We start from the raw sequence: 23,017 nt of genomic DNA, 5'->3' as shown, positions 1-23,017 counted from the left end.
GTGCAATGAAATGAAAAAAGAAACGAAAGCATAAAAAAAGAAGAAAAAGAAAAAAGCCCAAAAAGGTCAGAAAAAAAAGAAATGAGAAAAGAAGAAAAAAGCCAAGTAAACAGTCAAGAATAACAGCTGAGAAAAGACTGGATGGCCAAAATGTAGAGAAAGCAAAGCAGAGCACAGCAAGGGAAAGCAAGGCGAGAGTAGCAGCAAAAGGCAGGAGAATGAAGAAGGAGGGAGTGAAGAGCAGGAAAGGTGAGTTTGCCATAAGGCAAGGGGGAAGGGGAGGGGAAAGGGAGAAAAGGGGGGGTACAGGAGGGGAGGGGAAGGGAAAGAGGGGGGGAGAGGAGAGAGGGGAGGGGAGGAAGGGAAAAATGGGAGGGAGGGGGGAGGGGAGGGTTGAAGGGAAAATAGAGAAAGAAGAGGCAAAGAAGAGACTCAGAAGTACAAAGCGGTGCACGTAAATGTAGAGGAAGCAAGTAGGGAAGCTAGGGGTAGCAGGGCAAAGGAAAGCAAAGGAAGGCAGTGAATGAGAGAAAGCAATCTTGCAGGAATGGTGGAGTGTGGGAAGAGCTGTGCCCCGGCCTGGCACAGGAGCTGCACGGCAGGAGAAGAAGCGGAGCCCAAAGGTAAGAGGAGCTCCTTGGGGCTTTTTGTGGGCTTGAAGCAAAGCTGAGAAGCCGTGCCCGGGAGGAGGTGTGGGTAGCTCCAGGCCACCTTGCTGTCTCCCCAAGAGATGCGGGCTGTACGCTAGGCTGCGGGCAGGAGTGCTGGCCAGAAGCAAGCATCTGTGTGGAGAAAGGCAAAGGGCGGAGGAGGTTGAAGGGGAGCTACCGGGCATGGGCTTGCTCAGCAAGGGGAGCAGAATCCTGAAGGGCACGAGAAGGGAATAGAGAAAGGCATGCAGAAGGAGAGAAGCTGCGAGCAGAGTTAAGAGGCAATTGTCAGAGCAGCAAGCAGAGCAGGCAAGTGTTGAGATTGGGAGTGAGTAGCAGGAAAAGGCAAGAGCACCAAGAAAAAGGAGGCGAGGGGCAAGGAGCTCAGGTAGGGAAAAGGAAGGGCATGCAGCTCAGCTAGGGAAGGGAGGGGACAGCAGCTCAGTTAGGGAAAAGGAAGGGCATGCAGCTCAGGTAGGGAAGGGAGGGGACAGCAGCTCAGGTAGGGAAAAGGAAGGGCATGCAGCTCAGGTAGGGAAAAGGAAGGGCATGCAGCTCAGGTAGGGAAAAGGAAGGGCATGCAGCTCAGGTAGGGAAAAGGAAGGGCATGCAGCTCAGGTAGGGAAAAGGAAGGGCATGCAGCTCAGGTAGGGAAAAGGAAGGGCATGCAGCTCAGGTAGGGAAAAGGAAGGGCATGCAGCTCAGCTAGGGAAAAGGAAGGGCATGCAGCTCAGCTAGGGAAAAGGAAGGGCATGCAGCTCAGGTAGGGAAGGGAGGGGATAGCAGGTGAGGTAGGGAAGGGAGGGGACAACCAGTAAGGAAGCCAAGTGAGCAAACATCTGCTCAAGTACGTAGCGAGGGGCAAGGAGCTCAGCTAGGTAAGTTAGGGGGAAGCAGCTCAGGTAGGGAATGAGAGGGGCCAGCAGCTCAGCTAGGAAAGCGAGGGGCAAGCAGGTCAGCTAGGTAATTTTTGGAACAAGCAGCTCAGGTAGGTAAAGGAAGGGACAGCAGCGCAGGTAAGAAGAGCAGGCAAGGGAATGGTAGGATAGGGCAAGGGGGGAGGTGAGGGTGAAAAGAAAGAATGGGGAGGGTAGGGAGGGCTTAAAGGGGGTTTCAGGAGTACCTATGATTATAAAAAAAAAAAAAAAAAAAAAAAAAAAAAAAATGAAAAACAAGAAAAAAAGGTGAAAGAAAAAAGAGAAAGGGAAAAAAAAGAGTAATAAAGGAAAAAAATAAAAAAGGAAAAAAGAAAAAAAAAATGGAAAACAAAAAGAGAAAACCAAGATGAAAAAGAAAAAATGAAAATAGAAAAAAATGAGAAAAGAGAGAGAAAAATGAAATAAAAAAGAAAAGTGCAATGAAAAAAAAGAAAAAAAGAATAAAAAAAAAGAAAAAAAGAGTGAAAATGAAAAAAGAAAACCAAGATGAAAATGAGAAAAAATAGATGAAAACAAAAAAAAAAAGGAAAAGAGAAAAAAAAAAAAGAACAAGTGCAATGAAATGAAAAAAGAAACGAAAGCATAAAAAAAAGAAGAAAAAGAAAAAAGCCCAAAAAGGTCAGAAAAAAAAGAAATGAGAAAAGAAGAAAAAAGCCAAGTAAACAGTCAAGAATAACAGCTGAGAAAAGACTGGATGGCCAAAATGTAGAGAAAGCAAAGCAGAGCACAGCAAGGGAAAGCAAGGCGAGAGTAGCAGCAAAAGGCAGGAGAATGAAGAAGGAGGGAGTGAAGAGCAGGAAAGGTGAGTTTGCCATAAGGCGAGGGGAAGGGGAGGGGAAAGGGAGAAAAGGGGGGGTACGGGAGGGGAGGGGAAGGGAAGGAGGGGGGGAGAGGAGAGAGGGGAGGGGAGGAAGGGAAAAATGGGAGGGAGGGGGGAGGGGAGGGTTGAAGGGAAAATAGAGAAAGAAGAGGCAAAGAAGAGACTCAGAAGTACAAAGCGGTGCACGTAAATGTAGAGGAAGCAAGTAGGGAAGCTAAGGGTAGCAGGGCAAAGGAAAGCAAAGGAAGGCAGTGAATGAGAGAAAGCAATCTTGCAGGAATGGTGGAGTGTGGGAAGAGCTGAGCCCCGGCCTGGCACAGGAGCTGCACGGCAGGAGAAGAAGCTGAGCCCAAAGGTAAGAGGAGCTCCTTGGGGCTTTTTGTGGGCTTGAAGCAAAGCTGAGAAGCCGTGCCCGGGAGGAGGTGTGGGTAGCTCCAGGCCACCTTGCTGTCTCCCCAAGAGATGCGGGCTGTGGGCTAGGCAGCGGGCAGGAGTGCTGGCCAGAAGCAAGCATCTGTGTGGAGAAAGGCAAAGGGCGGAGGAGGTTGAAGGGGAGCTACCGGGCATGGGCTTGCTCAGCAAGGGGAGCAGAAGCCTGAAGGGCACGAGAAGGGAATAGAGAAGGGCATGCAGAAGGAGAGAAGCTGCGAGCAGAGTTAAGAGGCACTTGTCAGAGCAGCAAGCAGAGCAGGCAAGTGTTGAGATTGGGAGTGAGTAGCAGGAAAAGGCAAGAGCACCAAGAAAAAGGAGGGGAGGGGCATGCAGCTCAGGTAGGGAAAAGGAAGGGCATGCAGCTCAGCTAGGGAAGGGAGGGGACAGCAGCTCAGCTAGGGAAAAGGAAGGGCATGCAGCTCAGCTAGGGAAAAGGAAGGGCATGCAGCTCAGCTAGGGAAAAGGAAGGGCATGCAGCTCAGCTAGGGAAAAGGAAGGGCATGCAGCTCAGCTAGGGAAAAGGAAGGGCATGCAGCTCAGCTAGGGAAAAGGAAGGGCATGCAGCTCAGCTAGGGAAAAGGAAGGGCATGCAGCTCAGCTAGGGAAAAGGAAGGGCATGCAGCTCAGCTAGGGAAAAGGAAGGGCATGCAGCTCAGCTAGGGAAAAGGAAGGGCATGCAGCTCAGCTAGGGAAAAGGAAGGGCATGCAGCTCAGCTAGGGAAAAGGAAGGGCATGCAGCTCAGCTAGGGAAAAGGAAGGGCATGCAGCTCAGCTAGGGAAAAGGAAGGGCATGCAGCTCAGCTAGGGAAAAGGAAGGGCATGCAGCTCAGCTAGGGAAAAGGAAGGGCATGCAGCTCAGCTAGGGAAGGGAGGGGATAGCAGGTGAGGTAGGGAAGGGAGGGGACAACCAGTAAGGAAGCCAAGTGAGCATACATCTGCTCAAGTACGTAGCGAGGGGCAAGGAGCTCAGCTAGGTAAGTTAGGGGGAAGCAGCTCAGGTAGGGAATGATAGGGGCCAGCAGCTCAGCTAGGAAAGCGAGGGGCAAGCAGGTCAGCTAGGTAATTTTTGGAACAAGCAGCTCAGGTAGGTAAAGGAAGGGACAGCAGCGCAGGTAAGAAGAGCAGGCAAGGGAATGGTAGGATAGGGCAAGGGGGGAGGTGAGGGTGAAAAGAAAGAATGGGGAGGGTAGGGAGGGCTTAAAGGGGGTTTCAGGAGTACCTATGATTATAAAAAAAAAAAAAAAAAAAAAAAGAAAAATGAAAAACAAGAAAAAAAGGTGAAAGAAAAAAGAGAAAGGGAAAAAAAAGAGTAATAAAGGAAAAAAATAAAAAAGGAAAAAAGAAAAAAAAATGGAAAACAAAAAGAGAAAACCAAGATGAAAAAGAAAAAATGAAAATAGAAAAAAATGAGAAAAGAGAGAGAAAAATGAAATAAAAAAGAAAAGTGCAATGAAAAAATTAGGAAAAAAAAAAAAGAAAAAAAAAGTGAAAATGAAAAAAGAAAACCAAGATGAAAATGAGAAAAAATAGATGAAAACAAAAAAAAAACGAAAAGAGAGAAAAAAAAAGAACAAGTGCAATGAAATGAAAAAAGAAACGAAAGCATAAAAAAAGAAGAAAAAGAAAAAAGCCCAAAAAGGTCAGAAAAAAAAGAAATGAGAAAAGAAGAAAAAAGCCAAGTAAACAGTCAAGAATAACAGCTGAGAAAAGACTGGATGGCCAAAATGTAGAGAAAGCAAAGCAGAGCACAGCAAGGGAAAGCAAGGCGAGAGTAGCAGCAAAAGGCAGGAGAATGAAGAAGGAGGGAGTGAAGAGCAGGAAAGGTGAGTTTGCCATAAGGCAAGGGGGAAGGGGAGGGGAAAGGGAGAAAAGGGGGGGTACAGGAGGGGAGGGGAAGGGAAAGAGGGGGGGAGAGGAGAGAGGGGAGGGGAGGAAGGGAAAAATGGGAGGGAGGGGGGAGGGGAGGGTTGAAGGGAAAATAGAGAAAGAAGAGGCAAAGAAGAGACTCAGAAGTACAAAGCGGTGCACGTAAATGTAGAGGAAGCAAGTAGGGAAGCTAGGGGTAGCAGGGCAAAGGAAAGCAAAGGAAGGCAGTGAATGAGAGAAAGCAATCTTGCAGGAATGGTGGAGTGTGGGAAGAGCTGTGCCCCGGCCTGGCACAGGAGCTGCACGGCAGGAGAAGAAGCGGAGCCCAAAGGTAAGAGGAGCTCCTTGGGGCTTTTTGTGGGCTTGAAGCAAAGCTGAGAAGCCGTGCCCGGGAGGAGGTGTGGGTAGCTCCAGGCCACCTTGCTGTCTCCCCAAGAGATGCGGGCTGTACGCTAGGCTGCGGGCAGGAGTGCTGGCCAGAAGCAAGCATCTGTGTGGAGAAAGGCAAAGGGCGGAGGAGGTTGAAGGGGAGCTATCGGGCATGGGCTTGCTCAGCAAGGGGAGCAGAATCCTGAAGGGCACGAGAAGGGAATAGAGAAAGGCATGCAGAAGGAGAGAAGCTGCGAGCAGAGTTAAGAGGCAATTGTCAGAGCAGCAAGCAGAGCAGGCAATTGTTGAGATTGGGAGTGAGTAGCAGGAAAAGGCAAGAGCACCAAGAAAAAGGAGGCGAGGGGCAAGGAGCTCAGGTAGGGAAAAGGAAGGGCATGCAGCTCAGCTAGGGAAGGGAGGGGACAGCAGCTCAGTTAGGGAAAAGGAAGGGCATGCAGCTCAGGTAGGGAAGGGAGGGGACAGCAGCTCAGGTAGGGAAAAGGAAGGGCATGCAGCTCAGGTAGGGAAAAGGAAGGGCATGCAGCTCAGGTAGGGAAAAGGAAGGGCATGCAGCTCAGGTAGGGAAAAGGAAGGGCATGCAGCTCAGGTAGGGAAAAGGAAGGGCATGCAGCTCAGGTAGGGAAAAGGAAGGGCATGCAGCTCAGGTAGGGAAAAGGAAGGGCATGCAGCTCAGGTAGGGAAAAGGAAGGGCATGCAGCTCAGGTAGGGAAAAGGAAGGGCATGCAGCTCAGGTAGGGAAAAGGAAGGGCATGCAGCTCAGGTAGGGAAAAGGAAGGGCATGCAGCTCAGGTAGGGAAAAGGAAGGGCATGCAGCTCAGGTAGGAAAAAGGAAGGGCATGCAGCTCAGGTAGGGAAAAGGAAGGGCATGCAGCTCAGGTAGGGAAAAGGAAGGGCATGCAGCTCAGGTAGGGAAAAGGAAGGGCATGCAGCTCAGGTAGGGAAGGGAGGGGATAGCAGGTGAGGTAGGGAAGGGAGGGGACAACCAGTAAGGAAGCCAAGTGAGCAAACATCTGCTCAAGTACGTAGCGAGGGGCAAGGAGCTCAGCTAGGTAAGTTAGGGGGAAGCAGCTCAGGTAGGGAATGAGAGGGGCCAGCAGCTCAGCTAGGAAAGCGAGGGGCAAGCAGGTCAGCTAGGTAATTTTTGGAACAAGCAGCTCAGGTAGGTAAAGGAAGGGACAGCAGCGCAGGTAAGAAGAGCAGGCAAGGGAATGGTAGGATAGGGCAAGGGGGGAGGTGAGGGTGAAAAGAAAGAATGGGGAGGGTAGGGAGGGCTTAAAGGGGGTTTCAGGAGTACCTATGATTATAAAAAAAAAAAAAGAAAAAATGAAAACCAAGAAAAAAAAGTGAAAGAAAAAAGAGAAAGGGGAAAAAAAAGAGTAATAAAGGAAAAAAATAAAAAAGGAAAAAAGAAAAAAAAAATGGAAAACAAAAAGAGAAAACCAAGATGAAAAAGAAAAAATGAAAAAAGAAAAAAATGAGAAAAGAGAGAGAAAAATGAAATAAAAAAGAAAAGTGCAATGAAAAAAAAGAAAAAAAGAATAAAAAAAAAGAAAAAAAGAGTGAAAATGAAAAAAGAAAACCAAGATGAAAATGAGAAAAAATAGATGAAAACAAAAAAAAAAAGGAAAAGAGAAAAAAAAAAAAAGAACAAGTGCAATGAAATGAAAAAAGAAACGAAAGCATAAAAAAAAGAAGAAAAAGAAAAAAGCCCAAAAAGGTCAGAAAAAAAAGAAATGAGAAAAGAAGAAAAAAGCCAAGTAAACAGTCAAGAATAACAGCTGAGAAAAGACTGGATGGCCAAAATGTAGAGAAAGCAAAGCAGAGCACAGCAAGGGAAAGCAAGGCGAGAGTAGCAGCAAAAGGCAGGAGAATGAAGAAGGAGGGAGTGAAGAGCAGGAAAGGTGAGTTTGCCATAAGGCGAGGGGAAGGGGAGGGGAAAGGGAGAAAAGGGGGGGTACAGGAGGGGAGGGGAAGGGAAGGAGGGGGGGAGAGGAGAGAGGGGAGGGGAGGAAGGGAAAAATGGGAGGGAGGGGGGAGGGGAGGGTTGAAGGGAAAATAGAGAAAGAAGAGGCAAAGAAGAGACTCAGAAGTACAAAGCGGTGCACGTAAATGTAGAGGAAGCAAGTAGGGAAGCTAAGGGTAGCAGGGCAAAGGAAAGCAAAGGAAGGCAGTGAATGAGAGAAAGCAATCTTGCAGGAATGGTGGAGTGTGGGAAGAGCTGAGCCCCGGCCTGGCACAGGAGCTGCACGGCAGGAGAAGAAGCTGAGCCCAAAGGTAAGAGGAGCTCCTTGGGGCTTTTTGTGGGCTTGAAGCAAAGCTGAGAAGCCGTGCCCGGGAGGAGGTGTGGGTAGCTCCAGGCCACCTTGCTGTCTCCCCAAGAGATGCGGGCTGTGGGCTAGGCAGCGGGCAGGAGTGCTGGCCAGAAGCAAGCATCTGTGTGGAGAAAGGCAAAGGGCGGAGGAGGTTGAAGGGGAGCTACCGGGCATGGGCTTGCTCAGCAAGGGGAGCAGAATCCTGAAGGGCACGAGAAGGGAATAGAGAAGGGCATGCAGAAGGAGAGAAGCTGCGAGCAGAGTTAAGAGGCACTTGTCAGAGCAGCAAGCAGAGCAGGCAAGTGTTGAGATTGGGAGTGAGTAGCAGGAAAAGGCAAGAGCACCAAGAAAAAGGAGGGGAGGGGCATGCAGCTCAGGTAGGGAAAAGGAAGGGCATGCAGCTCAGCTAGGGAAGGGAGGGGACAGCAGCTCAGCTAGGGAAAAGGAAGGGCATGCAGCTCAGCTAGGGAAAAGGAAGGGCATGCAGCTCAGCTAGGGAAAAGGAAGGGCATGCAGCTCAGCTAGGGAAAAGGAAGGGCATGCAGCTCAGCTAGGGAAAAGGAAGGGCATGCAGCTCAGCTAGGGAAAAGGAAGGGCATGCAGCTCAGCTAGGGAAAAGGAAGGGCATGCAGCTCAGCTAGGGAAAAGGAAGGGCATGCAGCTCAGCTAGGGAAAAGGAAGGGCATGCAGCTCAGCTAGGGAAAAGGAAGGGCATGCAGCTCAGCTAGGGAAAAGGAAGGGCATGCAGCTCAGCTAGGGAAAAGGAAGGGCATGCAGCTCAGCTAGGGAAAAGGAAGGGCATGCAGCTCAGCTAGGGAAAAGGAAGGGCATGCAGCTCAGCTAGGGAAAAGGAAGGGCATGCAGCTCAGCTAGGGAAAAGGAAGGGCATGCAGCTCAGCTAGGGAAAAGGAAGGGCATGCAGCTCAGCTAGGGAAAAGGAAGGGCATGCAGCTCAGCTAGGGAAAAGGAAGGGCATGCAGCTCAGCTAGGGAAAAGGAAGGGCATGCAGCTCAGCTAGGGAAGGGAGGGGATAGCAGGTGAGGTAGGGAAGGGAGGGGACAACCAGTAAGGAAGCCAAGTGAGCATACATCTGCTCAAGTACGTAGCGAGGGGCAAGGAGCTCAGCTAGGTAAGTTAGGGGGAAGCAGCTCAGGTAGGGAATGAGAGGGGCCAGCAGCTCAGCTAGGAAAGCGAGGGGCAAGCAGGTCAGCTAGGTAATTTTTGGAACAAGCAGCTCAGGTAGGTAAAGGAAGGGACAGCAGCGCAGGTAAGAAGAGCAGGCAAGGGAATGGTAGGATAGGGCAAGGGGGGAGGTGAGGGTGAAAAGAAAGAATGGGGAGGGTAGGGAGGGCTTAAAGGGGGTTTCAGGAGTACCTATGATTATAAAAAAAAAAAAAAAAAAAAGAAAAATGAAAAACAAGAAAAAAAGGTGAAAGAAAAAAGAGAAAGGGAAAAAAAAGAGTAATAAAGGAAAAAAATAAAAAAGGAAAAAAGAAAAAAAAAATGGAAAACAAAAAGAGAAAACCAAGATGAAAAAGAAAAAATGAAAATAGAAAAAAATGAGAAAAGAGAGAGAAAAATGAAATAAAAAAGAAAAGTGCAATGAAAAAATTAGGAAAAAAAAAAAAGAAAAAAAAAGTGAAAATGAAAAAAGAAAACCAAGATGAAAATGAGAAAAAATAGATGAAAACAAAAAAAAAACGAAAAGAGAGAAAAAAAAAGAACAAGTGCAATGAAATGAAAAAAGAAACGAAAGCATAAAAAAAGAAGAAAAAGAAAAAAGCCCAAAAAGGTCAGAAAAAAAAGAAATGAGAAAAGAAGAAAAAAGCCAAGTAAACAGTCAAGAATAACAGCTGAGAAAAGACTGGATGGCCAAAATGTAGAGAAAGCAAAGCAGAGCACAGCAAGGGAAAGCAAGGCGAGAGTAGCAGCAAAAGGCAGGAGAATGAAGAAGGAGGGAGTGAAGAGCAGGAAAGGTGAGTTTGCCATAAGGCAAGGGGGAAGGGGAGGGGAAAGGGAGAAAAGGGGGGGTACAGGAGGGGAGGGGAAGGGAAAGAGGGGGGGAGAGGAGAGAGGGGAGGGGAGGAAGGGAAAAATGGGAGGGAGGGGGGAGGGGAGGGTTGAAGGGAAAATAGAGAAAGAAGAGGCAAAGAAGAGACTCAGAAGTACAAAGCGGTGCACGTAAATGTAGAGGAAGCAAGTAGGGAAGCTAGGGGTAGCAGGGCAAAGGAAAGCAAAGGAAGGCAGTGAATGAGAGAAAGCAATCTTGCAGGAATGGTGGAGTGTGGGAAGAGCTGTGCCCCGGCCTGGCACAGGAGCTGCACGGCAGGAGAAGAAGCGGAGCCCAAAGGTAAGAGGAGCTCCTTGGGGCTTTTTGTGGGCTTGAAGCAAAGCTGAGAAGCCGTGCCCGGGAGGAGGTGTGGGTAGCTCCAGGCCACCTTGCTGTCTCCCCAAGAGATGCGGGCTGTACGCTAGGCAGCGGGCAGGAGTGCTGGCCAGAAGCAAGCATCTGTGTGGAGAAAGGCAAAGGGCGGAGGAGGTTGAAGGGGAGCTACCGGGCATGGGCTTGCTCAGCAAGGGGAGCAGAATCCTGAAGGGCACGAGAAGGGAATAGAGAAAGGCATGCAGAAGGAGAGAAGCTGCGAGCAGAGTTAAGAGGCAATTGTCAGAGCAGCAAGCAGAGCAGGCAATTGTTGAGATTGGGAGTGAGTAGCAGGAAAAGGCAAGAGCACCAAGAAAAAGGAGGCGAGGGGCAAGGAGCTCAGGTAGGGAAAAGGAAGGGCATGCAGCTCAGCTAGGGAAGGGAGGGGACAGCAGCTCAGTTAGGGAAAAGGAAGGGCATGCAGCTCAGGTAGGGAAGGGAGGGGACAGCAGCTCAGGTAGGGAAAAGGAAGGGCATGCAGCTCAGGTAGGGAAAAGGAAGGGCATGCAGCTCAGGTAGGGAAAAGGAAGGGCATGCAGCTCAGGTAGGGAAAAGGAAGGGCATGCAGCTCAGGTAGGGAAAAGGAAGGGCATGCAGCTCAGGTAGGGAAAAGGAAGGGCATGCAGCTCAGGTAGGGAAAAGGAAGGGCATGCAGCTCAGGTAGGGAAAAGGAAGGGCATGCAGCTCAGCTAGGGAAAAGGAAGGGCATGCAGCTCAGGTAGGGAAAAGGAAGGGCATGCAGCTCAGGTAGGGAAGGGAGGGGACAACCAGTAAGGAAGCCAAGTGAGCAAACATCTGCTCAAGTACGTAGCGAGGGGCAAGGAGCTCAGCTAGGTAAGTTAGGGGGAAGCAGCTCAGGTAGGGAATGAGAGGGGCCAGCAGCTCAGCTAGGAAAGCGAGGGGCAAGCAGGTCAGCTAGGTAATTTTTGGAACAAGCAGCTCAGGTAGGTAAAGGAAGGGACAGCAGCGCAGGTAAGAAGAGCAGGCAAGGGAATGGTAGGATAGGGCAAGGGGGGAGGTGAGGGTGAAAAGAAAGAATGGGGATGGTAGGGAGGGCTTAAAGGGGGTTTCAGGAGTACCTATGATTATAAAAAAAAAAAAAAAAAAAAAAAAGAAAAATGAAAAACAAGAAAAAAAGGTGAAAGAAAAAAGAGAAAGGGAAAAAAAAGAGTAATAAAGGAAAAAAATAAAAAAGGAAAAAAGAAAAAAAAAATGGAAAACAAAAAGAGAAAACCAAGATGAAAAAGAAAAAATGAAAATAGAAAAAAATGAGAAAAGAGAGAGAAAAATGAAATAAAAAAGAAAAGTGCAATGAAAAAAAAAAGAAAAAAAGAATAAAAAAAAAAGAAAAAAAGAGTGAAAATGAAAAAAGAAAACCAAGATGAAAATGAGAAAAAATAGATGAAAACAAAAAAAAAAAAGGAAGGGAGAAAAAAAAAAGAACACGTGCAATGAAATGAAAAAAGAAACGAAAGCATAAAAAAAAGAAGAAAAAGAAAAAAGCCCAAAAAGGTCAGAAAAAAAAGAAATGAGAAAAGAAGAAAAAAGCCAAGTAAACAGTCAAGAATAACAGCTGAGAAAAGACTGGATGGCCAAAATGTAGAGAAAGCAAAGCAGAGCACAGCAAGGGAAAGCAAGGCGAGAGTAGCAGCAAAAGGCAGGAGAATGAAGAAGGAGGGAGTGAAGAGCAGGAAAGGTGAGTTTGCCATAAGGCAAGGGGGAAGGGGAGGGGAAAGGGAGAAAAGGGGGGGTACGGGAGGGGAGGGGAGGGGAAGGGAAGCAGGGGGGGAGAGGAGAGAGGGGAGGGCAGGAAGGGAAAAATGGGAGGGAGGGGGGAGGGGAGGGTTGAAGGGAAAATAGAGAAAGAAGAGGCAAAGAAGAGACTCAGAAGTACAAAGCGGTGCACGTAAATGTAGAGGAAGCAAGTAGGGAAGCTAGGGGTAGCAGGGCAAAGGAAAGCAAAGGAAGGCAGTGAATGAGAGAAAGCAATCTTGCAGGAATGGTGGAGTGTGGGAAGAGCTGAGCCCCGGCCTGGCACAGGAGCTGCACGGCAGGAGAAGAAGCTGAGCCCAAAGGTAAGAGGAGCTCCTTGGGGCTTTTTGTGGGCTTGAAGCAAAGCTGAGAAGCCGTGCCCGGGAGGAGGTGTGGGTAGCTCCAGGCCACCTTGCTGTCTCCCCAAGAGATGCGGGCTGTGGGCTAGGCAGCGGGCAGGAGAGCTGGCCAGAAGCAAGCATCTGTGTGGAGAAAGGCAAAGGGCGGAGGAGGTTGAAGGGGAGCTACCGGGCATGGGCTTGCTCAGCAAGGGGAGCAGAAGCCTGAAGGGCACGAGAAGGGAATAGAGAAGGGCATGCAGAAGGAGAGAAGCTGCGAGCAGAGTTAAGAGGCACTTGTCAGAGCAGCAAGCAGAGCAGGCAAGTGTTGAGATTGGGAGTGAGTAGCAGGAAAAGGCAAGAGCACCAAGAAAAAGGAGGGGAGGGGCAAGCAGCTCAGCTAGGGAAAAGGAAGGGCATGCAGCTCAGGTAGGGAAAAGGAAGGGCATGCAGCTCAGGTAGGGAAAAGGAAGGGCATGCAGCTCAGCTAGGGAAAAGGAAGGGCATGCAGCTCAGCTAGGGAAAAGGAAGGGCATGCAGCTCAGCTAGGGAAAAGGAAGGGCATGCAGCTCAGCTAGGGAAGGGAGGGGACAACCAGTAAGGAAGCCAAGTGAGCATACATCTGCTCAAGTACGTAGCGAGGGGCAAGGAGCTCAGCTAGGTAAGTTAGGGGGAAGCAGCTCAGGTAGGGAATGAGAGGGGCCAGCAGCTCAGCTAGGAAAGCGAGGGGCAAGCAGGTCAGCTAGGTAATTTTTGGAACAAGCAGCTCAGGTAGGTAAAGGAAGGGACAGCAGCGCAGGTAAGAAGAGCAGGCAAGGGAATGGTAGGATAGGGCAAGGGGGGAGGTGAGGGTGAAAAGAAAGAATGGGGAGGGTAGGGAGGGCTTAAAGGGGGTTTCAGGAGTACCTATGATTATAAAAAAAAAAAAAGAAAAAATGAAAACCAAGAAAAAAAAGTGAAAGAAAAAAGAGAAAGGGGAAAAAAAAGAGTAATAAAGGAAAAAAATAAAAAAGGAAAAAAGAAAAAAAAAATGGAAAACAAAAAGAGAAAACCAAGATGAAAAAGAAAAAGATGAAAATAGAAAAAAATGAGAAAAGAGAGAGAAAAATGAAATAAAAAAGAAAAGTGCAATGAAAAAAAAGAAAAAAAGAATAAAAAAAAAGAAAAAAAGAGTGAAAAGGAAAAAGAAAACCAAGATGAAAATGAGAAAAAATAGATGAAAACAAAAAAAAAAAGGAAAAGAGAAAAAAAAAAAAAGAACAAGTGCAATGAAATGAAAAAAGAAACGAAAGCATAAAAAAAAGAAGAAAAAGAAAAAAGCCCAAAAAGGTCAGAAAAAAAAGAAATGAGAAAAGAAGAAAAAAGCCAAGTAAACAGTCAAGAATAACAGCTGAGAAAAGACTGGATGGCCAAAATGTAGAGAAAGCAAAGCAGAGCACAGCAAGGGAAAGCAAGGCGAGAGTAGCAGCAAAAGGCAGGAGAATGAAGAAGGAGGGAGTGAAGAGCAGGAAAGGTGAGTTTGCCATAAGGCGAGGGGAAGGGGAGGGGAAAGGGAGAAAAGGGGGGGTACAGGAGGGGAGGGGAAGGGAAGGAGGGGGGAGAGGAGAGAGGGGAGGGGAGGAAGGGAAAAATGGGAGGGAGGGGGGAGGGGAGGGTTGAAGGGAAAATAGAGAAAGAAGAGGCAAAGAAGAGACTCAGAAGTACAAAGCGGTGCACGTAAATGTAGAGGAAGCAAGTAGGGAAGCTAAGGGTAGCAGGGCAAAGGAAAGCAAAGGAAGGCAGTGAATGAGAGAAAGCAATCTTGCAGGAATGGTGGAGTGTGGGAAGAGCTGAGCCCCGGCCTGGCACAGGAGCTGCACGGCAGGAGAAGAAGCTGAGCCCAAAGGTAAGAGGAGCTCCTTGGGGCTTTTTGTGGGCTTGAAGCAAAGCTGAGAAGCCGTGCCCGGGAGGAGGTGTGGGTAGCTCCAGGCCACCTTGCTGTCTCCCCAAGAGATGCGGGCTGTGGGCTAGGCAGCGGGCAGGAGTGCTGGCCAGAAGCAAGCATCTGTGTGGAGAAAGGCAAAGGGCGGAGGAGGTTGAAGGGGAGCTACCGGGCATGGGCTTGCTCAGCAAGGGGAGCAGAAGCCTGAAGGGCACGAGAAGGGAATAGAGAAGGGCATGCAGAAGGAGAGAAGCTGCGAGCAGAGTTAAGAGGCACTTGTCAGAGCAGCAAGCAGAGCAGGCAAGTGTTGAGATTGGGAGTGAGTAGCAGGAAAAGGCAAGAGCACCAAGAAAAAGGAGGGGAGGGGCATGCAGCTCAGGTAGGGAAAAGGAAGGGCATGCAGCTCAGCTAGGGAAGGGAGGGGACAGCAGCTCAGCTAGGGAAAAGGAAGGGCATGCAGCTCAGCTAGGGAAAAGGAAGGGCATGCAGCTCAGCTAGGGAAAAGGAAGGGCATGCAGCTCAGCTAGGGAAAAGGAAGGGCATGCAGCTCAGCTAGGGAAAAGGAAGGGCATGCAGCTCAGCTAGGGAAAAGGAAGGGCATGCAGCTCAGCTAGGGAAAAGGAAGGGCATGCAGCTCAGCTAGGGAAAAGGAAGGGCATGCAGCTCAGCTAGGGAAAAGGAAGGGCATGCAGCTCAGCTAGGGAAAAGGAAGGGCATGCAGCTCAGCTAGGGAAAAGGAAGGGCATGCAGCTCAGCTAGGGAAAAGGAAGGGCATGCAGCTCAGCTAGGGAAAAGGAAGGGCATGCAGCTCAGCTAGGGAAGGGAGGGGACAACCAGTAAGGAAGCCAAGTGAGCATACATCTGCTCAAGTACGTAGCGAGGGGCAAGGAGCTCAGCTAGGTAAGTTAGGGGGAAGCAGCTCAGGTAGGGAATGAGAGGGGCCAGCAGCTCAGCTAGGAAAGCGAGGGGCAAGCAGGTCAGCTAGGTAATTTTTGGAACAAGCAGCTCAGGTAGGTAAAGGAAGGGACAGCAGCGCAGGTAAGAAGAGCAGGCAAGGGAATGGTAGGATAGGGCAAGGGGGGAGGTGAGGGTGAAAAGAAAGAATGGGGAGGGTAGGGAGGGCTTAAAGGGGGTTTCAGGAGTACCTATGATTATAAAAAAAAAAAAAATAAAGAAAAATGAAAAACAAGAAAAAAAGGTGAAAGAAAAAAGAGAAAGGGAAAAAAAAGAGTAATAAAGGGAAAAAAAAGAGTAATAAAGGAAAAAAATAAAAAAGGAAAAAAGAAAAAAAAAATGGAAAACAAAAAGAGAAAACCAAGATGAAAAAGAAAAAGATGAAAATAGAAAAAAATGAGAAAAGAGAGAGAAAAATGAAATAAAAAAGAAAAGTGCAATGAAAAAATAAGAAAAAAAGAATAAAAAAAAAAGAAAAAAAGAGTGAAAATGAAAAAAGAAAACCAAGATGAAAATGAGAAAAAATAGATGAAAACAAAAAAAAAAAAAGGAAAAGCGAAAAAAAAAAAAGAACAAGTGCAATGAAATGAAAAAAGAAACGAAAGCATAAAAAAAGAAGAAAAAGAAAAAAGCCCAAAAAGGTCAGAAAAAAAAGAAATGAGAAAAGAAGAAAAAAGCCAAGTAAACAGTCAAGAATAACAGCTGAGAAAAGACTGGATGGCCAAAATGTAGAGAAAGCAAAGCAGAGCACAGCAAGGGAAAGCAAGGCGAGAGTAGCAGCAAAAGGCAGGAGAATGAAGAAGGAGGGAGTGAAGAGCAGGAAAGGTGAGTTTGCCATAAGGCGAGGGGGAAGGGGAGGGGAAAGGGAGAAAAGGGGGGGTACGGGAGGGGAGGGGAAGGGAAGGAGGGGGGGAGAGGAGAGAGGGGAGGGGAGGAAGGGAAAAATGGGAGGGAGGGGGGAGGGGAGGGTTGAAAGGAAAATAGAGAAAGAAGAGGCAAAGAAGAGACTCAGAAGTAAAAAGCGATGCACGTAAATGTAGAGGAAGCAAGTAGGGAAGCTAAGGGTAGCAGGGCAAAGGAAAGCAAAGGAAGGCAGTGAATGAGAGAAAGCAATCTTGCAGGAATGGTGGAGTGTGGGAAGAGCTGAGCCCCGGCCTGGCACAGGAGCTGCACGGCAGGAGAAGAAGCTGAGCCCAAAGGTAAGAGGAGCTCCTTGGGGCTTTTTGTGGGCTTGAAGCAAAGCTGAGAAGCTGTGCCCGGGAGGAGGTGTGGGTAGCTCCAGGCCACCTTGCTGTCTCCCCAAGAGATGCGGGCTGTGGGCTAGGCAGCGGGCAGGAGTGCTGGCCAGAAGCAAGCATCTGTGTGGAGAAAGGCAAAGGGCGGAGGAGGTTGAAGGGGAGCTACCGGGCATGGGCTTGCTCAGCAAGGGGAGCAGAAGCCTGAAGGGCACGAGAAGGGAATAGAGAAGGGCATGCAGAAGGAGAGAAGCTGCGAGCAGAGTTAAGAGGCACTTGTCAGAGCAGCAAGCAGAGCAGGCAAGTGTTGAGATTGGGAGTGAGTAGCAGGAAAAGGCAAGAGCACCAAGAAAAAGGAGGCGAGGGGCAAGCAGCTCAGGTAGGGAAAAGGAAGGGCATGCAGCTCAGCTAGGGAAGGGAGGGGACAGCAGCTCAGGTAGGGAAAAGGAAGGGCATGCAGCTCAGGTAGGGAAAAGGAAGGGCATGCAGCTCAGGTAGGGAAGGGAGGGGACAGCAGCTAAGCTGGGAAAGTGAGTGGATAGCAGGTGAGGTAGGTAAGTGAGGGGACAACCAGTAAGGAAGCCAAGTGAGCAAACATCTGCTCAAGTACGTAGCGAGGGGCAAGGAGCTCAGCTAGGTAAGTTAGGGGGAAGCAGCTCAGGTAGGGAATGAGAGGGGCCAGCAGCTCAGCTAGGAAAGCGAGGGGCAAGCAGGTCAGCTAGGTAATTTTTGGAACAAGCAGCTCAGGTAGGTAAAGGAAGGGACAGCAGCGCAGGTAAGAAGAGCAGGCAAGGGAATGGTAGGATAGGGCAAGGGGGGAGGTGAGGGTGAAAAGAAAGAATGGGGAGGGTAGGGAGGGCTTAAAGGGGGTTTCAGGAGTACCTATGATTATAAAAAAAAAAAAGAAAAAATGAAAACCAAGAAAAAAAAGTGAAAGAAAAAAGAGAAAGGGAAAAAAAAGAGTAATAAAGGAAAAAAATAAAAAAGGAAAAAAGAAAAAAAAAATGGAAAACAAAAAGAGAAAACCAAGATGAAAAAGAAAAAATGAAAATAGAAAAAAATGAGAAAAGAGAGAGAAAAATGAAATAAAAAAGAAAAGTGCAATGAAAAAAAAGAAAAAAAGAATAAAAAAAAAGAAAAAAAGAGTGAAAATGAAAAAAGAAAACCAAGATGAAAATGAGAAAAAATAGATGAAAACAAAAAAAAAAAGGAAAAGAGAAAAAAAAAAAAGAACAAGTGCAATGAAATGAAAAAAGAAACGAAAGCATAAAAAAAAGAAGAAAAAGAAAAAAGCCCAAAAAGGTCAGAAAAAAAAGAAATGAGAAAAGAAGATAAAAGCCAAGTAAACAGTCAAGAATAACAGCTGAGAAAAGACTGGATGGCCAAAATGTAGAGAAAGCAAAGCAGAGCACAGCAAGGGAAAGCAAGGCGAGAGTAGCAGCAAAAGGCAGGAGAATGAAGAAGGAGGGAGTGAAGAGCAGGAAAGGTGAGTTTGCCATAAGGCGAGGGGGAAGGGGAGGGGAAAGGGAGAAAAGGGGGGGTACAGGAGGGGAGGGGAAGGGAAGGAGGGGGGAGAGGAGAGAGGGGAGGGGAGGAAGGGAAAAATGGGAGGGAGGGGGGAGGGGAGGGTTGAAAGGAAAATAGAGAAAGAAGAGGCAAAGAAGAGACTCAGAAGTAAAAAGCGGTGCACGTAAATGTAGAGGAAGCAAGTATGGAAGCTAAGGGTAGCAGGGCAAAGGAAAGCAAAGGAAGGCAGTGAATGAGAGAAAGCAATCTTGCAGGAATGGTGGAGTGTGGGAAGAGCTGAGCCCCGGCCTGGCACAGGAGCTGCACGGCAGGAGAAGAAGCTGAGCCCAAAGGTAAGAGGAGCTCCTTGGGGCTTTTTGTGGGCTTAAAGCAAAGCTGAGAAGCCGTGCCCGGGAGGAGGTGTGGGTAGCTCCAGGCCACCTTGCTGTCTCCCCAAGAGATGCGGGCTGTGGGCTAGGCAGCGGGCAGGAGAGCTGGCCAGAAGCAAGCATCTATGTGGAGAAATGCAAAGGGCGGAGGAGGTTGAAGGGGAGCTACCGGGCATGGGCTTGCTCAGCAAGAGGAGCAGAAGCCTGAAGGGCACGAGAAGGGAATAGAGAAGGGCATGCAGAAGGAGAGAAGCTGCGAGCAGAGTTAAGAGGCACTTGTCAGAGCAGCAAGCAGAGCAGGCAAGTGTTGAGATTGGGAGTGAGTAGCAGGAAAAGGCAAGAGCACCAAGAAAAAGGAGGCGAGGGGCAAGCAGCTCAGGTAGGGAAAAGGAAGGGCATGCAGCTCAGCTAGGGAAGGGAGGGGACAGCAGCTCAGGTAGGGAAAAGGAAGGGCATGCAGCTCAGCTAGGGAAGGGAGGGGACAGCAGCTCAGCTAGGGAAAAGGAAGGGCATGCAGCTCAGCTAGGGAAAAGGAAGGGCATGCAGCTCAGCTAGGGAAAAGGAAGGGCATGCAGCTCAGCTAGGGAAAAGGAAGGGCATGCAGCTCAGCTAGGGAAAAGGAAGGGCATGCAGCTCAGCTAGGGAAAAGGAAGGGCATGCAGCTCAGCTAGGGAAAAGGAAGGGCATGCAGCTCAGCTAGGGAAAAGGAAGGGCATGCAGCTCAGCTAGGGAAAAGGAAGGGCATGCAGCTCAGCTAGGGAAAAGGAAGGGCATGCAGCTCAGCTAGGGAAAAGGAAGGGCATGCAGGTGAGGTAGGGAAGGGAGGGGATAGCAGGTGAGGTAGGGAAGGGAGGGGACAACCAGTAAGGAAGCCAAGTGAGCATACATCTGCTCAAGTACGTAGCGAGGGGCAAGGAGCTCAGCTAGGTAAGTTAGGGGGAAGCAGCTCAGGTAGGGAATGAGAGGGGCCAGCAGCTCAGCTAGGAAAGCGAGGGGCAAGCAGGTCAGCTAGGTAATTTTTGGAACAAGCAGCTCAGGTAGGTAAAGGAAGGGACAGCAGCGCAGGTAAGAAGAGCAGGCAAGGGAATGGTAGGATAGGGCAAGGGGGGAGGTGAGGGTGAAAAGAAAGAATGGGGAGGGTAGGGAGGGCTTAAAGGGGGTTTCAGGAGTACCTATGATTATAAAAAAAAAAAAAAAAAAAAAAAAGAAAAATGAAAAACAAGAAAAAAAGGTGAAAGAAAAAAGAGAAAGGGAAAAAAAAGAGTAATAAAGGAAAAAAATAAAAAAGGAAAAAAGAAAAAAAAAATGGAAAACAAAAAGAGAAAACCAAGATGAAAAAGAAAAAGATGAAAATAGAAAAAAATGAGAAAAGAGAGAGAAAAATGAAATAAAAAAGAAAAGTGCAATGAAAAAATTAGGAAAAAAAAAAAAGAAAAAAAGAGTGAAAATGAAAAAAGAAAACCAAGATGAAAATGAGAAAAAATAGATGAAAACTAAAAAAAAACGAAAAGAGAGAAAAAAAAAGAACAAGTGCAATGAAATGAAAAAAGAAACGAAAGCATAAAAAAAGAAGAAAAAGAAAAAAGCCCAAAAAGGTCAGAAAAAAAAGAAATGAGAAAAGAAGAAAAAAGCCAAGTAAACAGTCAAGAATAACAGCTGAGAAAAGACTGGATGGCCAAAATGTAGAGAAAGCAAAGCAGAGCACAGCAAGGGAAAGCAAGGCGAGAGTAGCAGCAAAAGGCAGGAGAATGAAGAAGGAGGGAGTGAAGAGCAGGAAAGGTGAGTTTGCCATAAGGCAAGGGGGAAGGGGAGGGGAAAGGGAGAAAAGGGGGGGTACAGGAGGGGAGGGGAAGGGAAGGAGGGGGGGAGAGGAGAGAGGGGAGGGGAGGAAGGGAAAAATGGGAGGGAGGGGGGAGGGGAGAGTTGAAGGGAAAATAGAGAAAGAAGAGTCAAAGAAGAGACTCAGAAGTACAAAGCGGTGCACGTAAATGTAGAGGAAGCAAGTAGGGAAGCTAAGGGTAGCAGGGCAAAGGAAAGCAAAGGAAGGCAGTGAATGAGAGAAAGCAATCTTGCAGGAATGGTGGAGTGTGGGAAGAGCTGTGCCCCGGCCTGGCACAGGAGCTGCACGGCAGGAGAAGAAGCGGAGCCCAAAGGTAAGAGGAGCTCCTTGGGGCTTTTTGTGGGCTTGAAGCAAAGCTGAGAAGCCGTGCCCGGGAGGAGGTGTGGGTAGCTCCAGGCCACCTTGCTGTCTCCCCAAGAGATGCGGGCTGTAGGCTAGGCTGCGGGCAGGAGTGCTGGCCAGAAGCAAGCATCTGTGTGGAGAAAGGCAAAGGGCGGAGGAGGTTGAAGGGGAGCTACCGGGCATGGGCTTGCTCAGCAAGGGGAGCAGAAGCCTGAAGGGCACGAGAAGGGAATAGAGAAAGGCATGCAGAAGGAGAGAAGCTGCGAGCAGAGTTAAGAGGCACTTGTCAGAGCAGCAAGCAGAGCAGGCAATTGTTGAGATTGGGAGTGAGTAGCAGGAAAAGGCAAGAGCACCAAGAAAAAGGAGGGGAGGGGCAAGCAGCTCAGCTAGGGAAAAGGAAGGGCATGCAGCTCAGCTAGGGAAAAGGAAGGGCATGCAGCTCAGCTAGGGAAAAGGAAGGGCATGCAGCTCAGCTAGGGAAAAGGAAGGGCATGCAGCTCAGCTAGGGAAAAGGAAGGGCATGCAGCTCAGCTAGGGAAAAGGAAGGGCATGCAGCTCAGCTAGGGAAAAGGAAGGGCATGCAGCTCAGCTAGGGAAAAGGAAGGGCATGCAGCTCAGCTAGGGAAGGGAGGGGACAACCAGTAAGGAAGCCAAGTGAGCATACATCTGCTCAAGTACGTAGCGAGGGGCAAGGAGCTCAGCTAGGTAAGTTAGGGGGAAGCAGCTCAGGTAGGGAATGAGAGGGGCCAGCAGCTCAGCTAGGAAAGCGAGGGGCAAGCAGGTCAGCTAGGTAATTTTTGGAACAAGCAGCTCAGGTAGGTAAAGGAAGGGACAGCAGCGCAGGTAAGAAGAGCAGGCAAGGGAATGGTAGGATAGGGCAAGGGGGGAGGTGAGGGTGAAAAGAAAGAATGGGGAGGGTAGGGAGGGCTTAAAGGGGGTTTCAGGAGTACCTATGATTATAAAAAAAAAAAAAGAAAAAATGAAAACCAAGAAAAAAAAGTGAAAGAAAAAAGAGAAAGGGGAAAAAAAAGAGTAATAAAGGAAAAAAATAAAAAAGGAAAAAAGAAAAAAAAAATGGAAAACAAAAAGAGAAAACCAAGATGAAAAAGAAAAAATGAAAAAAGAAAAAAATGAGAAAAGAGAGAGAAAAATGAAATAAAAAAGAAAAGTGCAATGAAAAAAAAGAAAAAAAGAATAAAAAAAAAGAAAAAAAGAGTGAAAATGAAAAAAGAAAACCAAGATGAAAATGAGAAAAAATAGATGAAAACAAAAAAAAAAAGGAAAAGAGAAAAAAAAAAAAAGAACAAGTGCAATGAAATGAAAAAAGAAACGAAAGCATAAAAAAAAGAAGAAAAAGAAAAAAGCCCAAAAAGGTCAGAAAAAAAAGAAATGAGAAAAGAAGAAAAAAGCCAAGTAAACAGTCAAGAATAACAGCTGAGAAAAGACTGGATGGCCAAAATGTAGAGAAAGCAAAGCAGAGCACAGCAAGGGAAAGCAAGGCGAGAGTAGCAGCAAAAGGCAGGAGAATGAAGAAGGAGGGAGTGAAGAGCAGGAAAGGTGAGTTTGCCATAAGGCGAGGGGAAGGGGAGGGGAAAGGGAGAAAAGGGGGGGTACAGGAGGGGAGGGGAAGGGAAGGAGGGGGGGAGAGGAGAGAGGGGAGGGGAGGAAGGGAAAAATGGGAGGGAGGGGGGAGGGGAGGGTTGAAGGGAAAATAGAGAAAGAAGAGGCAAAGAAGAGACTCAGAAGTACAAAGCGGTGCACGTAAATGTAGAGGAAGCAAGTAGGGAAGCTAAGGGTAGCAGGGCAAAGGAAAGCAAAGGAAGGCAGTGAATGAGAGAAAGCAATCTTGCAGGAATGGTGGAGTGTGGGAAGAGCTGAGCCCCGGCCTGGCACAGGAGCTGCACGGCAGGAGAAGAAGCTGAGCCCAAAGGTAAGAGGAGCTCCTTGGGGCTTTTTGTGGGCTTGAAGCAAAGCTGAGAAGCCGTGCCCGGGAGGAGGTGTGGGTAGCTCCAGGCCACCTTGCTGTCTCCCCAAGAGATGCGGGCTGTGGGCTAGGCAGCGGGCAGGAGTGCTGGCCAGAAGCAAGCATCTGTGTGGAGAAAGGCAAAGGGCGGAGGAGGTTGAAGGGGAGCTACCGGGCATGGGCTTGCTCAGCAAGGGGAGCAGAAGCCTGAAGGGCACGAGAAGGGAATAGAGAAGGGCATGCAGAAGGAGAGAAGCTGCGAGCAGAGTTAAGAGGCACTTGTCAGAGCAGCAAGCAGAGCAGGCAAGTGTTGAGATTGGGAGTGAGTAGCAGGAAAAGGCAAGAGCACCAAGAAAAAGGAGGGGAGGGGCATGCAGCTCAGGTAGGGAAAAGGAAGGGCATGCAGCTCAGCTAGGGAAGGGAGGGGACAGCAGCTCAGCTAGGGAAAAGGAAGGGCATGCAGCTCAGCTAGGGAAAAGGAAGGGCATGCAGCTCAGCTAGGGAAAAGGAAGGGCATGCAGCTCAGCTAGGGAAAAGGAAGGGCATGCAGCTCAGCTAGGGAAAAGGAAGGGCATGCAGCTCAGCTAGGGAAAAGGAAGGGCATGCAGCTCAGCTAGGGAAAAGGAAGGGCATGCAGCTCAGCTAGGGAAAAGGAAGGGCATGCAGCTCAGCTAGGGAAAAGGAAGGGCATGCAGCTCAGCTAGGGAAAAGGAAGGGCATGCAGCTCAGCTAGGGAAAAGGAAGGGCATGCAGCTCAGCTAGGGAAAAGGAAGGGCATGCAGCTCAGCTAGGGAAAAGGAAGGGCATGCAGCTCAGCTAGGGAAAAGGAAGGGCATGCAGCTCAGCTAGGGAAAAGGAAGGGCATGCAGCTCAGCTAGGGAAAAGGAAGGGCATGCAGCTCAGCTAGGGAAAAGGAAGGGCATGCAGCTCAGCTAGGGAAAAGGAAG

General features: G+C 48.4%; 3 long non-coding RNA genes across 5 annotated transcripts; all 3 read left to right on the top strand.

The window, feature by feature from the left end:
• The first annotated feature begins 367 nt into the window (after window positions 1-367).
• LOC149914698 (uncharacterized) lies at window positions 368-6,748 on the top strand. 3 transcript variants are annotated; one of them, XR_016460301.1, is made up of 3 exons: window positions 368-623; window positions 2,686-2,763; window positions 4,960-6,748. It is a non-coding gene; the product is annotated as an uncharacterized LOC149914698 (long non-coding RNA). The 3 variants fall into 3 exon arrangements; XR_016460302.1 differs by lacking the exon at window positions 2,686-2,763; XR_016460300.1 differs by lacking the exon at window positions 368-623 and having other exon boundaries at window positions 2,501-2,763.
• Window positions 6,749-9,502: 2,754 nt separating this feature from the next.
• Window positions 9,503-11,273, top strand: LOC149914697 (uncharacterized). Its single transcript, XR_016460309.1, has 2 exons — window positions 9,503-10,173; window positions 10,260-11,273. It is a non-coding gene; the product is annotated as an uncharacterized LOC149914697 (long non-coding RNA).
• An 8,540-nt stretch (window positions 11,274-19,813) lies between these two features.
• Window positions 19,814-22,237, top strand: LOC149914696 (uncharacterized). The gene is made up of 2 exons (XR_016460274.1): window positions 19,814-20,078; window positions 21,960-22,237. It is a non-coding gene; the product is annotated as an uncharacterized LOC149914696 (long non-coding RNA).
• Window positions 22,238-23,017: the final 780 nt, after the last annotated feature.

The sequence above is a fragment of the Phasianus colchicus genome, chromosome 28, assembly GCF_987193195.1.
Source record: "Phasianus colchicus chromosome 28, bPhaCol1.hap1.1, whole genome shotgun sequence".
Taxonomy (NCBI): domain Eukaryota; kingdom Metazoa; phylum Chordata; class Aves; order Galliformes; family Phasianidae; genus Phasianus; species Phasianus colchicus.
Note: the sequence above shows the minus strand (reverse complement) of the source record. Positions and strands in the feature narration are given on the sequence as shown.